Raw genomic sequence first — 14,568 nt, 5'->3', positions numbered from 1 at the left:
GAGAGGGAGGGAGGGAAAAGACAAAAGCAACTTAAAGGCAAAAAGGATTTGTTCTGGCTCACAGTGGAAGAGTACACTCCACCATGGTGGAAAAGAAGACAAAATGGCGGGAGACGGAAGCAGCTACCCACATCCCATCCACGAGCAGATGGCAAACGACAGATGCACACTGCCGATCCATCCGAACTCTCTGTTTTATACATTCCCACCCAGAGGATGATGTAACCCACAGTGGGTGGATCCTCCCACCCCAATTATTATAATCAAGATCATCCCCACAGGCATGCCCAGAGGCCTGTCTCCCAGGTGATCCTAGATCCTGTCAGCTTGACAATTAAACACTAGCATCAATCACACTGATGGAATTAGGCAAAGGGCTTCCTTTCTCTCACAATTTTCTGTTCGCTTTTTCCTCAATGGATGCCTATAACTTTTATAATTTTTGAAAAGCAATTTTCATTTCAGGAAGAGAACCTGTCACTTCAAGATTTGCTAAGGTGTTTTATAATGTCTGGGGTAGAATTGACGGGCTTAAGATACAAAGCTCTTATCAAATGCTCTTAAGAAGGGGAGGTTAGTACCAGCCCTAGCTCTCCTCCCAGCTGTCTGCTCCCTTCCCATTTCCTGTCACTCACCTTAATGTGTTCCCTGATCTCAGAACAAAGAAGAGGGTGTCCGTTAAGATACATTGTAAAAGCATGGACAATAAACTCAAGCCCACAGAGGAAGCAACCTTCAGCTGTCAACCCTGCAATCATCATGTGGTGGCTGAATGCCTTGCCAAGTCTGGGAACTTTGCATCTGTCTTTCTCTGCCAAACTGATTCAGAGAACACAGCTTTTGTGTTTTCTGTCCTCCCAACTCCCCGCCTCATAGGCACAGATTGTAAGAGAATTAAATTCAGATTTTTAAAATGGTTTCAGACCAATCCCATGCCACTGTCTTCTGCCTATTCTGAGCATTTCCCCTGCATGCCACAAAGGAATGTTCATTGACAAACACCACCCACCTCCATAGGACAGAGCTACCGAGCTTTGGTGATCAAACCAGGGGTTTGAGTCTGGACTTTGCTTCTGTAGCTTCTACATCTGAATGTTGTCCTGTGATTGACATGAGTCTTTCTTTGAGATCTTTCAGTCGTAAACAGCATCTCTCGTCTTGCAGGTTAGTTGCAAGGTGTAACTGAGGCCAATGACTGTGATAGCTTTTATCCTGTAAACATTAATTGATGCTGGCTCACCTATTTTGTCCTTTCAATTACTAGTAAATTAAGGGAAAGGACTACAGCTTTTTCATCTTGATGTCTCCAAACTTGCACTGTGCCTGGTAATGATGATATAGAAGGGAAACATTAAGAGGACAGAGATGGTGAATGCCGTCTGTTGAGCTGTACCAGGCACTGAATTAAGCAAAGACTTTCATCAAGTTTGTGTGTGTGTGTGTGTGTGTGTGTGTCTAACAGTACTCAAGATTTTCAGAGATCCTTCTGCCTGCAGTAGTTTAAGGCACACTACAGGACACCTGCAGTTCTCCATAGAATTAACAGCTGCATCCAGCCATAGTCTTTATATTTAGTCAGCAACTCATTCTCCTGCAGAAGCAAAAGACCCTGAAGTGTCAGATTCAGTGCTAAGCCATCAAAGAAACTGAGGCTCGAACCTATTCCATGTCTAGTCTATTTCCAGTCAGCAGTGCCATTTTATGTTCCCTTCCCAGTTCCAACCAAGTTAGAAGAGAACAGGAAGTCCCTGTGGGTGAGATGACAGTAAACAGGAAGTTCCTGTGGCCTAACAGATGCATCAGAACAACAATCTGTCAATCACAGAGCACAGAGTTTTGCTGAGGGTAACATGCCTTCAGAAGTAGAGCTGGGAAATCAAAACCTAGGGATAGTATGGGCCTTCTGAAGAGCCAAGAGTCAGCCCTCAGTGGCAACTCTGGCACCCAGAGGGAATCATAGCATCAAACAGAAAAGAATTGTTTTGCTTCTAGTGAGTCTATTTCTGTGAATTTCATAATGTTCTCATGTCATTCAAGTTGCTATGTCAGAATCTAGGTTGTGGTTTACTATAGGGTGGGGCCTCTTTGCTTTTATTGAGGATGAAAATAAAGCAAAAGCAAAAAAAGGAGGAAGTAGTAAGAGTCTCGTTTGTTTTGTGGGAAAGAGGCTCATCTGATGAGCAGAGGGAAGGAAGCATGGAGAACGTGCTGTTGATGGGATCCAGGATCAAGAGTGTAGCAGGTACAGCCCCAGGTCAGCACAAGTAGCATCCTCCCATGACAGATGATATCTCCTTTCTCAGGTCTCATAACTCCTTTCCAAGCATGCGTCAGTGCCGTGCTGACTACAGGGGACTCTCTGTCACCAGAACATTACTTCCCCAATAAAGGCAGAATACCAACTTGCCATCCAGACATGGAGTCTGTGTTCAGTGCTTTTTTTTTTACTGCTGTGTCCAAACTCCTGATTAGAAGCAACTTGAGGAAGGTATAATTTCAGTTTTCTGTTTGAGAGATACAGACTATTATGAGAGGAAGGCATGGCAGTAGGAGTTTGGGGGCACTGGAGACATTGTGTTGCTTCTGGAGACCAGAAAAGAGGGCAGAGGGGAAGTGGGCCAGGTTATAAAACCTCCAGACCCACCTCAGTGATTTATTCATCAGCAAGGCTCCATCTCCTAAAGGTTCCACCACCTTCCGAATCAGTGCCACATCTGGGGACCAAGTCTTTGACCTCACGAGTCAAGGCAGATGTTTCAGATTCAAACCAAAACAAGGTCATTGTTCCACTCTACACAGTGTATGCACACTGCGTGACACTGCACAGTAGCCAGAGTGTGCCTTCGGACAGAGAGCTGTAATGCACGGATGAGACTTACTTCACAGACAACCTTCCCATCAAGATGAATGATAATCTGCAGCGATGGTTTTAAAAATCAAAGTGGGCACACACACACACACACACACAGATCCATGGACAAAATGCCAATATTTTAAAGACTGGGTCAGTGCTATTGATCTCCTTTTGCCTCAGATTCTGTGGGGCTCAATAATCACTGATCCTGCTTGCCCTGAAACACAAGCACTAGTTCATCACAAAACAAGTGGATTCATTTTGAGATTCATGAACATTATCTTAAAATATTCTTCCTCCTGGGTTCTGAAATTTATGACTCCTTGCCGTGTTTGGGGTCTGAGATTCATGTCCTCATCCCTAAGGACGGCATATCATCTGATAGCTCTAATTCACACTATGTTCTAGGCTTTTCTCTCTCCTGTTATGTCTGCGTGGAGGACTGGCTCCCAGAAGCTGGCTGCTTGGATAGTTCTGTCTACAAACCTTCCTGGGCTTTTGGCTATTTTTTTTTCATCTAGTTTCCTCTTGCCCTGGGCCTGCCTTCATCAGAACCTTTTACCTGTGACCTGATGTCACCCAAAGCTGTGAGGTGTTTTGTCCCCTTCTGGAGGAGCTGATTCCTCGTGATACCTCGGCTGTAATCTCATCAGGCTGAAATAACTTGACACTCCCATTGGTCTGAAACACAAGTTGTTTTTCCTCTAAACCTCAGGCCTGGGGTTGCTGTTGGTCTCTGAGAGGGCTGTAACCATGTTGTCAGCTGCATCTCAGTCATACCACAAGAGATTCCCTGAGCAGCAGAGGAGAGGAGCATAGAGCCAACGGTGGGGGAGCTGCAGACCAGGAGGGACTCTTTCTCTGAGAGCTCTCTTCCACCTGAAGGAGACCTCAGCGGGGACAGAGATCTAGACATGATCTAGATAATAAACACTGCAAACTCCAAAGAATCTTGTCACACGGGCCAATGTTCTTGGGTGACTAGCAGCCTCTAGTTTTGTTATAAGAAACCTCAGGACACTATCATCTTTATTGAACTAGGTGTGATGGGAGGAATGCACTGATCTGAACAACCCTGTCCCTTAGCAGCTGTTGGACCATGGTGGGAATGACTGCCCTGGCTATTTCAGAGGACCATCAAGATGTGAGTGGGTCCCAGAGGAAATAGTTGGAAACTCTGTAATCCCAAACAAATGTAAAATACACTTTTACAATATTTAGCTAACCAAAAGTGATTAGCAAGAACATTTCAACATGAACCACCAAGATAAGAGGTGGCCCCCATGCTGCCTTATTCTTTATGGGAATAAGAAGTGGTCTGCAGGAGGTAGAGGTAAGAGGTGATAATGGCAGGGGGAATTTGATCAAAAATACATACATATTTACATATGTATATACATACTTACATATATACATACATACAATTGTAAAGGAACAAATTGTTAAAAAGAAAACAAATCTCCTCACCATTTACACGAGAATTATGACGATTCACAAGGGTAAAGAAGCACCCTAGATTAGACCAGCTCCAGGACACTCCGGAGCTCTTTGATTGGCAACCCGGATCTTTGGCTGAGACATCAGCTTAAAGCAAAGGGATGAATGCACCTGCTCAAGTCATGTGGGCCAAGATGGACATCGATCTGAACAGGAGGAAGTCATTCTTGAATTAGAGTTCTGATGACTTTCACGTTAATAACCTAGTTCTCCCGTGTGGTGACTGGCTGGAAGGTGGATAGCATTTCGGTGTTCTAGCACACACTATCTTGCCATGGATCAGTGAGGACTTGACTTGCTGATGGACAAAGGTACCAACCAGGGTTAGGAAAATGCTGAAAACTCCTGGCCGTTAGACAGAAAGGTCAGCAAACCAGGCTTGGCTGCAAACCATCCAGTTCCTCAGAGCTGAGCCTGACCCTGTTCTAGCCCTAGTAACACATTGTGGTTCAAGGGAGCAGTGAACTCCTACCCCAGTCACCCTCTCTGAGAAAGGGAACAAGCAGCATCCGCACCCCCTCTCAGCCCTGCTGTACAGAGTGTGGCTTGAAGAAAGTGGCAGGATTTCTTTTGAGTCATAAAATCAATGAATCACTGGAAAGTCACAATTATGTGACTTTTCTTGGGGAGACATGAATAACCATCTATTCATACCAGGTTAGGCACCATGACAGACCAAAGGAATAATTCCACCCAAGTCTAGCTTGATGGACCAATGAGTTTATTGAGATTGCTTACAAGAATGCAGATAGACCTAGAGTCAGTTGCCTCTCAGAAAACCCCACTCCAGAATAGGTACCATGACAACTACATCCCTAGGAGCTCCCTATGCAACTTGCAGGCAACTCCATCAAATGTTCTGGCCTCAGCAATTCTTTGTTGCTTGTGAGTGTACATATGAGTGCAGGACTATTGTTTCTCAGGTCCCATCTACCTTGGATTTTGTTGTTGTTCATTTTATTTTTGAGGCAGGGTCTCTGGCTGCCCTTTAGCACATCAAGTAAGCCCAGGGAGTTGACTTTCTCTACTTCCTAGCACTAGGATTACAAGTACCTAACACCATGCCTAGGCTTTTTAAGTGAGTCTTGAAGATAGAATTATAGTCCTCATGCTTACACTTTACCAACTATATTGTCTCCACAACCTCAGTACACCCCTTTCATAACCTTGGGGGAGGGGCTTAGTGAATCTTGTAATTTTCTGAGGTTCCTGAGCCTTCTAAGTTTCCTTGGCTTTTTGTCTCATGAATCTCCCCCCTCCTCTTGGAAGGAAGAAATTTTAATTTGAAGGAAATAGCTACACAACACTTACAGGATTTTGAAGCTGAAGACAGTAATATGTGGGCACACATTTAATAGTCAAATCCTGCAGTGGGAAGGTGATTACCATTTCTAATCTAAGTGTCCCCAAGGTCAAAACTTTTAAAGCACTGGCATGATGCAAGTGGGAAGTTTCACACCTGACCCATGTGATGGCATCCTAGTTTGCTCTCTATTCTGTGATAAACATCATGACCAGTAGGGTTCCTGCCTGGCTACAGGAGGTGGCCTCTTCAGATTCCATATCTCCACTGTGAGTCTCAGCTAAGGTCACCCCCATTGATTCCTGGGAGCCTCTTTCATCCCAGGTCTCTGGCATGTCCTCGAAATGTCCCTTCAGTTCCCCACCCCACCTCCACTGCCCCAACACACACACACACACACACACACACACACACACACACACACACACACACAGACATACACTGTAGATTTCCATTCATTCTCCTGGCCTTCTGGCTCTCCCCACACCTGATCCTGAATCCCACCCCCATTTTCCTCTCCTTCCCCAACCCCATTGGAGCCATAGGGACACCAGCCCACCCACAAAATTTTCAACCCCAAATGTGTCCTGTCTACAAGAAATGCAGGGATAGGAAATAGAGCAGAGATTGAAGGAATGGCCAACCAATAACAGGCCCAACTTTAGACCCATCCTAAGGGCAGGGTGTTAGTAATCTGTCTAAACTCCACCTCCACAGTCACCTGGCAACAGCCAGGTATGTTCCTCCCTACAGTTACCTGGCAACAGCCAGGTAGGCCTGCCCACTATAAAAAGGGCTACTTGCCCCCTCCTCCCTCTCTTGTTCCCATCAACCCAGCGCCTGCAGGTTGCCGTCTCCCCTCCCCACTTCCCTTCCCCTCTCTCCACGTGGTCATGGCTGGCCTTTACTCCTCTACTTCTCTCTCTCCTCCCGCTCTCCCTCTCTCTTAATAAACTCCCCCTCATGGAACCGTCTGGTCTGCTGTGATCTGTTACAAGTTGCGCACCGTGAAAACCTTTCACAGGGACTGGTGAACCCCTGACACTATTAATGATATTCTGTTATGCTTGAAGACAGGAGCCTAGCATAACTATCCTCTGAGAGGACCCACCAAGCAGCTGACTGAAACAGATGCAGAGACCCACAGCCAAACATTGTCTGGAGCTCGGGGATTCGGGTTGGGGGAAGAATTGAGGGCCCAGAAGGGGATAGGAACACCACAGGAAGACCAATAGAGTCAACTAATCTGAACCCTTGGGACTCTCAGAGACTAAACCACCAATCAAAGAGCATATACAGACTGGACCTAGGCCCCCTGCACAGATGTAGCAGATGTGTAGCTCAGTCTTCATGTGGGTCCCCCAGCAGCTGGAGAGCTATCTCTAAAGCTGTTGCCTGTACAAGGGATATGTTCTTCTAGGTAGGCTGCCTTGTCTGACCTCAGTGGAAAAGGAAGCGCCTAGCCTTGCAGAGACTTGAAATGCCAGGGTTGGGGGATACCCAGGGAGGATCTACCTGCTCAGAGGAGACGGGAAGGGGTGTGGGGGAAGGATTGTGGGAGGGGGTGACCAGAAGCAGGCATTGAGTGGGATGTAAAGTGAATAATTTTTAAAATTAAATTTAATTTAAAAGAAGAAGAAGAGTGTGGCAAGATTTTCCCTGTCTGATCTATTTAAATATTAGTGCAGCAGGAGGTGAAAGGGAAGGTGGAGCTAAGCGCTGCAGAAAGAGGGACCTCGAGAGAGGAGGAGAATCAAGATGGAGGGTGGACAGGAAGAAGATCCTGAACCAGCTTGGCCTTAAATAACCACAGGTAGATATGACTTCATATAGGGATAGAATGATTGGGGTAACTTGTCTAGCTACTTGGGAAGGAAAGAGTTTATTGCATCCTACAGGTTTGAGTCTGTCACTGAAGGAAGTCAGAACCGGACTCCAAGCAGAAATCTGGGGACAAGCACTAAAACCGAGACAATGGAGGAATGCTGTCTACTGGCTTCCTCTCAAGTAGACAAAAAACTAGCTAGCACAGACAGATTAGGTAGACTACAGGTGATCAGTACTGTAATCAGGTATTGTACAAAATTATATTCAGGCCACATGTATAAGGTACATATAGAATATTGATTATTTTGGGCTTACATTAGCTTTCTATCCCCAAGATAACTTATAGTAACTATTTCAAAATCCAAATATCCAATATGGTAACCATGTCTGGTCTTGAATATGTCAAATAGGTCTATTTAGCACAAGCTTGACACATGGCGGGGGAGGTGGAAGGATGGAAGAGAGGAAGGGAGGGAGAGAGAGAGAATGTATTTTGCTGTGGTGAGGCCTATGATACAGTCTACAGATAACACAATATACAACTTTCTTCTCTTCAGTCCCCACATAGCTAATTCATCCAATGCTTTTCTTGATTCTTGCTCAAATCTCTTCTCTGTAGCTAATCTGTAGATGAAATTTAAACTCGATCTGAAAAGTGAGACTTCAACTCAGTCCATGAACCCTTTTCCCAATAAGTTAATTGTCATTGCATAAAATGAGATCTACTGACAAACTTGTGCAAACTCTATTCATGGCACTAAATATGTTCTTGTTTCAGTGGACAGTCAAGTCACACTTCTAAGTTTATCTGTTTTTCTTATATTTACTTATCGTGTTTGTGTGTTGTGGTGGAGGGGGACATAGGCCTGAGCTCGTGGGTGGAGGTCAGAGGGGCAACCTGCAGAGTCAGAGCTCTCCCTCCACTATGAGGGTTCTGGGGATTGAAGTTAGTCTTTAGGCTTAAGGGCGAGCGCCCTTAGTGGCTGAGCCAGGATGGGCACCAGGCTTTCAGGCTTAATCTGCATTACTAACATTTCCCCTCTACTTAGTTAGGCCCAGACAATCAATAAAACAATAAGCCGAGCACTAGTTATGACATTTGTCAATCTGTGATGTAAGTGCTCTCTTACTGTGACCAGTTCAAAGCCATCCTAAGATCACCCACTAGCCATGGAGCTGGAGTTATTTGTACATATTTCTTCTATAGTGATGGCAATGGGGCTAAAGACACTCTTTAATTATGCCAAGGTATGTGTATGAGTGGGAAGGGTATCCATTTCATTCGTGCTTAGATATACAAGGTAATGCATATGCAGGTGCCTCTGTGTGTGTGTATGCATGTGCATGCATGTGCACGTGTGCGCATGCCTTTGTGTGCATGTGTGTGTATGCACACATACACACATATTCACACATACACACACACACACACACATACACACACACACACATACACACACACACACACACACACACACACACACACACACACACACACATATATATGCATCCACTGATGCAGCTGGATTGACTGGAAAGACCCACAGATCCTCCTGTCTCTACCTCCCTAGTTCTGGCATATGCTACCACATCCAGCCTTTTATGTAGATGCTAATGATTCAAGCTCAGGTCCTCATGCATGTTGAATAAGCACTTTAACTGCTAAGCCATGACTCCTTTACCTTAGTTGTTACTAAATTATTTAATTATAAATCCATATTTACACATATACACATACCCCACAGCCAGCTCACAAAATTCCTAAAAACTTCCAACCCTCAGAACATCAGTGCACAGAGGCCTGGAGGGAGTCACACGTCCCTGTTCATATACACACAAGAGATGGGAGAGAAGAGTGGCAGACACTTGGGCCTCCTGTTCCATCAGATGTCACAGCAATTGTGGCTGTTGGAAAGGACAGAGTCTGGGCTCTGATGGGGCCCTGGCATGTAGTTTTCTGGATCCTCCCATAATTGCAAATTTGACCTATTTTCAGATCAGGAAAAAATGTTGATTGATTCTCCAGTTGCCAGCTTTGGCTACTAGTTGCACTAGATCTCGCTCTAAGCCTACGGTCACAGCCTGGGCTTTGACAACACTTCCCATTACTGCAGGTCCAGAAAGAATGACACAGCTGGGGATCATTTTAAAGACAATTAAGGCTGATGAGCTGACTCAGCAAAAGCAGCCAAAGAGGCAGGAAATGGCTTTGGCTGGAGGAGAGTTTGCCTTGTTGACTGGTAGAGGCCAGTTAGAAAGCACAATGAGACATCTGATTTATTAACGAAGATGAGGAATTGCTGGGCTGGGCCCTGAATTTGGCTGATTCACTGGGTGTTTGTCCTTTGAGACTGTGGATAACCATACTCTTTTCTATATGAGCAGGTAAGAAGGTAAATTAGTTCAGCCTCTATGAACTGCAGTCGATGTTGAATCTCATAAATTTGAATTCACATTTCCTGTGAGCCAGATGTTCAAGGATACCTGTGGCCACATTGTTGGATCTTGTAATGCTGGATTAGACACAAACTCAGTTTATTTATAGGTAGTTTACTAAATGATGATACTGTAAGTCCAGACAAGTAAGTACTGTGAAACCACTGAAAAGAGGAGAGCCCAGTCTCTATGAATTGTTGTTGAATGATCTTCAAGATATTAAGTGAAAAGGGTAAGGCAAATTGCAATACACTGCCACTTGGCTATTTTAAATAATGCACTGGTGTACCTAAGTGGTCATAAAATATTTTTGGAAGGATATTCAAAGAAAGTGGACTCAGCCGAAGAAGAAGAAGAAGAAGAAGAAGAAGAAGAAGAAGAAGAAGAAGAAGAAGAAGAAGAAGAAGAAGAAGAAGAAGAAAACTGATTAGAAAACAAGAGATGAGAAAGACTTCTTAATGTACCAGGAATGGTTGATTTTGACTGTCAATTTGATTAGAGCTGTAGTCCGTTTTCTCTCTGGCAATCCAGATCAGCTTCAACAACTGGCGTCAAAAGTCCCATCTTTACGTATTCATTCAGAGGCATGAGGAAGCCGAAGTGGGCCTCTTTTAAAAAGTGGCAGTTTTGTGAGGTGCCATGGGCATGGGGATAATGCCCTCCCCATCTCCCTTGCCACCTGTCAGGAGAGCTAGTCCCAAGGTCACAAGAGCAGAAGAGCTGTCCCTGCCCTTCACTAACTGCAGCACTCAGAAGAGTGGGCCATGCATCTTGCTTGGGCAACATGGTAGAGCTGGCTCTGCTGGAGAAGGTATTGGTGAGCCAGCCCAGTGGATGTGAGAGCAGGAGAGCTGGCCCAGACTCTTGCTGGCTGTAGCACTCAGGAGAGTGGGCCCCAAGCCTCCACTAATCAGCATGGTAGAGCTGGCTCTGGTGGCATGGGTGTGGCCCAGAGCTGAAGAGCTGGTCCTGCTCCTTGCCTGCTGTAGCATTGGGTAAGCTAGCTGGGGCTGTACTGGAGAGCTCACCGGCTCTGGTGGTGCTGGTACAGGAGAGCTGGCAGGCCAGCAAACTCTGCTCAGGCTCAGACCAAGGGCTTTGAGATAGCCCACTCAAAAATATACTCCATCTTTGAACTGCTGAAGTTTGTGAAAGGGCTGGTCCTACAGATCCAAAGCTGCAGGATCTCCATGACACAGGACAAGAACAGGATAACTGAGAGGAGTCCCAGTGAAGATCCAGTATTGACGGTGTAGTGATGAGAGGGATGAGATAGGCTGATTCCATGACAGACTTCAAGCTGGCAGTTAAGGAGACTAGGCCTAAATCTCTGTTTCCAAGGATTGAGCAAGTCCAGGCAAGCTGAGGCAAGTCAGTTACTGAAAGAAAAAAAAAAAAAACCTGCAGCTCTTCAGAAGCTAACCCACCACCTGGTCTGAGGCAAGAACAATCTGTCAGCAGCAGTTTCCATACTTCCCCAACAACAGTTTCCAACCCCATGACCTGGTAATGGTTCTGGAATTTCTATAGGGATAGACCCAACAGATTAAGATAGAGATCACCAATCCCAGAATTCTCTTAATGTGCTTTTGAAAGGATGTAAAAATTCATAGAGAAGTTTGGGAACCCACCCCCCCCATCTGAATTAAGGTTAGCAAGTTCACAGGCCTAGGTTCCAGTAACTAGCTGGCCACCCAAAGAAAGAACTAGCCAGGGGGCAGGTCAGCCAGGACGTTCTGACAAAGGATAGTAGAAGTAAAGATACAGGTTAGCTGAGTTACTCCAGGAAATGGCTGCTTAGAATGGCCAGGTTAAGGTCACATTCCTGAATAAAATGTGTACAGGATGTTTCCCACTCCCCACCCTGGTTTATGACCAGCTAAATAATGAGTTAAGAATTCTCTACTATTTTTATGATGTGGGTTGAGATTTTCTGCTGTTCTCTCTTGGTTTCCCTCTTCACCCACCCTGGTTTGTGGTTTTCTCCTTTAAATACCCCTTGCTCCCAAGCCTCGGGATCGACACTCCTCTTGTGAGCCTCTGCCTCAGCAGACTGATCCCCAAATAAAGCCTCTTGTGGTTGCATCAAGATTGGTGTCTCGTAAGTCATTGGGTGGCCATAATCTCCTGTGGTTTGAGTGGGGGTCTCCCCTATCCAGGGGTCTTACACTTTAAATTGGGTCTGCAAGCTCACTTCAGGATCTCTCCATCTTGGAATGAGGGACTCCCACATGCTAGTCTTCTGCAAAATAAAATGCTCTTTACTTTTACATACTATTTGAGTCTGGGGTATCATTGTTCGGTGAACAACTGCCCCTTACAGCAGAAGCCAGAGGCCTCTAACCACACCAATGACTCATCACAGTGAACACTCGAAAATGAAGATGTGTGGACAAAGGGTAGACTGTGGGACATACTGTGACACACTACAGCTTCCACAACAAGACTTCCTATCCTGGGTCAGGCTGATGTCTGACCTTCTAACAGAGAGGAAGGAGAACCTCAAACATCTAAGGGTATTAAAGACATTACACCCTTGACCACTGTTAGTATTCTGTCTAAACTCAACCTCCATAGTTATCTGACAACACCCAGGTATGCTCCTCCCCACAGTTACCTGGCAACAGTCAGGTAGGCGTGCCCACTATAAAAGGGGCTGCTTGCCTCCTCCTCTCTCTCTTACTCTCTTACTCTCTTGCCTCTAGCTTCTCCTCGCCCTTCCTCCCTTCCCTTCTCCCCTCTCTCCACGTGGTCATGGCCGGCCTCCACTTCTCTCCTCCCTCTCTCCTCTTTCTCCACCATCTTCTCCCAGTTCTCTCCCTACCTTTGCCCTCTGCCCCGAATAAACTCCCTCCCCTTTGGAACTGTTTGGTCTGGTGTTGTCTGTTCCAAGCTGTGCGCCGAAGTCTAACAAACATAGCTGAAGGATAAACCATTTTCCAACAAAGGTCCAAGAGGAAGACAAGTGTCTTCCCCCCCACACACACACACACCCGTTAACATTCCTCAGACCACATGGAAGGGAACCCACCTGTGGGTGGGGAAGGGCCAGAGCACATAGACACATTCCACAGGACAGACCAACCCTTGCCACCTACAGACAAGGGAGGACCTTGCCACCTCATTCCCTAAAAACCAATCAGTTTAAAAAGTCACACTGTTCTGCCAATCACATTGTGCCTAATGGCTGCTACTCCTAAAGACAGTATAAATGCCCGCTGAACAAGCTGTGGGGGGCGGGGGGTCCCCTCTCCTTTTGGGATGCAGGATGGCCCCAGCATGCTGGAACATTAAAAATTCCTCTTACATTTTGCAGTGATCTCTCATCTCCACATGGTTCACTTAGGGGGTCTCTGGTAAACTAAGGCTCTGCTCGCTAGAGTCTTACAGGTTACGGCTGTCTATCCCAAGATATAAAAACGCCTGTGATGGCAAGAGAATCTTTGAACTTCAGTCAGTCTTGATGGAAGTCTTGGCCCTGGTGTCAAGCCCAGTGAAACAACTGAATAAAGGCAGGACTACTAATGGCCTAGACTCTGCAGGAATAAAGGCTTTTGTCAGTCTACCAGGTAAAGAACCAAAGCTAGCTATCTCAGTTAGGGTTCTATTGCTGTAAAAGAGATACCATGACCATAGCAACACTTATAAATGAAAACATTTAATTGGGGCTGGCTTACAGTTCCAATGTTTAGTCCATTATCATCATGGTAATAAGTATGGCAGACATGGTGCTAGAGAAAGAGCTGAGAGTTCTGTCTTGGGATGCAGACAGAAGAAAGAGACTCTGTGCCACAATGTGCATAGCTTGAGCATAGACCTCAAAACCCACCCCACAGTGACACACTTCTTCCAACAAGGCCAAACCTTCCACTAGTGCCACTCCCTATGGACCAAGCATTCAAACACATGAGCCTGTGGTGACCATACCTATGCAAATCACTACATTCCACTTCCTGGTCCCCCAAAGACTTGTAGCCTTAACATATTGCAAAATGCATTTATTCAGTCCAACTTCAAAAGTTCCCATAGTCTATCAGTCTCGACAATGTTTAAAAGTTCTGGTGCCCCTTTTCTCCTCAAATGGTACAAATTTTAACATTCCTTGCTTAGCTTGCTCCTTTTCATTATAGATCTTTATAAGAGTGACCACTGATAACCACACAACAGAGTCAATACTATGTAGGCTTAGATTTTTTTCAAAAAATATACCTTAATTGTTCTTTAATGCTTCAACCTCCCTTTTAACCCACCACCCACCAGAGATAGGGGAAAAGAAAGGTTAATAGAAAACAGGGGTTGTGGATCTGTTTAGAAATAATTCTTTTTGCTGATTCCAATCTTCATTGTCAGGAGTCCAGTCCACTAGCAAAATGCTGAGTACATATTAGCAGTGGTAGTACAGTCTACTCAGAAAACACCAAACATGAATCAGTAGCAGTGTCTGGATCCAGAAGAAACCACAAGGCTCTGCTGATCAGCACGAGTCCAAAGAAGCAGCAAGAAGCAGCCAGAATACCACCAGAAGTTCTTTGGTGCATTTCTCTCGATGAAGTCAAGATGAGCAAAGATCAGTGAAGAAAGCAAAGTGAACCAATGCAAGAGTGACATCAGCAAAGACCAGCGAAGACTAGCCTCAAGTAGAAGCTTTTAA

The sequence above is a fragment of the Grammomys surdaster genome, unplaced genomic scaffold (assembly GCF_004785775.1).
Source record: "Grammomys surdaster isolate TR1022 unplaced genomic scaffold, NIH_TR_1.0 186, whole genome shotgun sequence".
Classification (NCBI taxonomy): Eukaryota; Metazoa; Chordata; class Mammalia; order Rodentia; family Muridae; genus Grammomys; species Grammomys surdaster.
The sequence above is the reverse complement of the archived record's forward strand: the minus strand, read 5'-3'. Positions refer to the sequence as shown.